Below are 2,752 nucleotides of genomic sequence, written 5' to 3'. Positions count from 1 at the left end.
CCCCAAAACAATTATAATAAAAACATGAAAGATCACTGATCACAGATCACTGTAACAGATATAATAATAATGAAAAAGTCTGAAATATTCCCAAGAATTACCAAAATGTGACCCAGAGACAAAGTGAGCACATGCCGTTGGAAAAATGGCTCCAGTTAGCGCCATGAACTTTCCATCTGTAAAACCCTTCAATTTGTAAAAAAACACAATATCTGCAAAGTGTGATAAAATAAGATGTACCTGTAACTTTTCTTTTAGATTATATATATTTTTTAAATATCACAGTACATCAAATCCAAGCATAATGCCTGATCCTTGATTGAACTCTGAACTTTTTAAAAAAAACACATTTGGGGACAATTGAGGCCAATATATTAGATTAAATTATCATCAATGTCAAACTTCTTGGGTGTGATAATGGATTATGGTTGCGTAAAAGAACATCCTTGCTCTTTGGAAATGCATGGTAAGTATTTAGGGATAGAGCATTCCAGTATCTGCAACTAAGTTTGTTTATTTTAATTTTTATTTATTTATTTATTTTTTGAAATGCAGTCTCACTCTATTGCCCAGGCTGGAGTGCAGTGGTGCGATCTCGGCTCACTGCAACCTCCACCTCCCGGGTTCAAGCTGTTCTCCTGTTCCGTCCTCCTAAGTAGCTGAGATTACAGGCACATGCCACCACGTCCAGCTAATTTTCGTATTTTTAGTAGAGAACGACTGGTGAATCTAAGTGAAGGATCTCTAGATACTCGTTGTACTTCTATTTCCAATTTTTCTGTAAGATTGAAATATTTTAATATAAGCAGTTGTCTAGAACAATGTAAACAGGGGTCATGTATTTGTTTTAGATTATGGATGTGGGGATTCTGATTGTACCTTGTCTCCCAGCTTCCCCAGAAGGTGCCTCCTCATGATCCCACTTTCTAATCAGGTCTAGGCAGGCAGTCCATCCTAGAGGGCCAAGAGCATCTCACTCCCTAAGCACAGAAGCCAGAGAAGTGCTAGAACAACCCCAGGTATCCAAGGTCAGGCCACATTTTCCCTAAGAAGCATGGCACACTTTAAGACAGCTCCAGGAAGCTGACAATTGCAGGCTCTCCCTACTTTGAAGAAACGCAGAAAACGCAGCTCAAATCCAAAGGAGCCCTGAGGATTTAGGCCCCTTCTGGGCCACATCATACTTGGCTGGTCACGAAACAAGATGAACCAGGTTCCATTTTTTCTCACCTGAACCTAATGTATCATTATCTAGCTAAGCAGCTGGTGAGAGCTACTTCTCCCTGAACCTCAGTTTCTTCATGTGCAAGATGCAGGTGAATTATCCTAAGACCTTCGTCAGCTCTGACAAACATCCTAGGAACCCACTCTAACTCCTCATTGCCATCCTCCTCCAGTGCTCTTCACTCATGCTGTTTCCCCTTCTTCTCTTGGCTTCAGACTCTGGACATTAATGTGAAGGCCCCAGCCCTGATGACAAAGGCAGTGGTGCCAGAAACGAGGGTACAGAGAGTGAGGGAGAGCCTGGGTGAGATGGGACCTCACACGGGCTGAGGGCAGTGGTCCACACTGGGAAGAGGGTCAGCTCTCTTCTTTTTCCAGGGGTGGCTCAGCGGTATTCCTGCCCTCTGTAGCAGCCTTCAGTCCATCTCTTGTAAGAAACCTTTTGTCTGCCCCTTCCATCCCATCCTCCACTCTACATCTTTCCACCCCTCCTGTTATATAACCCAAAGAAGTTTGTGTCCCCTTTTAGAATCACACCAAGTCCCTGCCCTGCAAGATGCCTTGCCTCTACAAACCATAACCTGGGGGAGGTTTAGCCACAAGACAGTTTCCTAACTGTGCCCCTCCCTTACAGGAGATCCCTATTGAGCACTGCCCTTTCTGTCTAGTAATTAGAACCAAGAATGACCTGGAAACTATGAGTCTGACACATTCCCTTCTTTCTCCAGGGCTTCAGTCCTTACAATGTCAGTAAAACAGCCTTGTTGGGCCTCACCAAGACCCTGGCCATAGCGCTAGCCCCAAGGAACATTAGGGTGAACTGCCTAGCACCTGGACTCATCACGACTCGCCTCTGCAGTGTAGTGAGGAAGGGTAGCTCTGCATCCCACTGGAACCCCTTGAAAGGCATCCATCTTCTTGGACAGGGAAGCCCAGTACCTGATTCCTGAACTCTCAACCACTTCATTCTCCTTCCTTGGGCTTTTCCATATTCCCTCTCTGTACCAACTGCCCTTTCCAAGCCAGACTCCTATCACACCTTTCCTGAGGTATAGGGTGGAGACTGAGGTATTCAGACTCTACTCACACTGTTTCCTCTCTCCTTACATAGATGAGAATTGGAGAGATGCAGCAAAATGCATCACTAGAACCTGAAACAAATGAAACACATGAGGGCAGTGGGGAGAGCTGGGAGCTAGAAAAAGAAATAGGAAGTGAAAGAGGGAAGTCTGTCCATCCTTACTCTCTTGCCATGAGGACGGGCAGTTTCTTCCCTTTCTGTTCCTCGCTTTCCTCTTCTTAAACATAAAGACATTTCCCTTCTTCCTGCAGCTCTGGATAGATAAGGAAAAAGAGGAAAGAATGAAAGAAACTCTGCAGATAAGAAGGTAAAACCATCATGCGGTCAAGGGCCCTAAGAGGCATGAAGATGGAAAGGTCTGGTCCCTAGCAGCTCACAGTCCGCTGTCTCAGTCCCACAGATAACACAGGCAGGCTCTCCTCTGCCTCACAGACCACAAATTCATAA

General features: G+C 44.9%; 1 pseudogene across 1 annotated transcript in view; it reads left to right on the top strand.

The window, feature by feature from the left end:
• The window catches only part of LOC105538385, a 28,877-nt pseudogene that overhangs the window by 11,501 nt on the left and 14,624 nt on the right, over positions 1–2,752 (top strand). The window lies entirely within an intron of this gene.

This window comes from Mandrillus leucophaeus, unplaced genomic scaffold, assembly GCF_000951045.1.
Source record: "Mandrillus leucophaeus isolate KB7577 unplaced genomic scaffold, Mleu.le_1.0 Scaffold1909, whole genome shotgun sequence".
NCBI classification, from domain to species: Eukaryota; Metazoa; Chordata; class Mammalia; order Primates; family Cercopithecidae; genus Mandrillus; species Mandrillus leucophaeus.
This window is presented reverse-complemented; position numbering and strand designations above follow the sequence as displayed.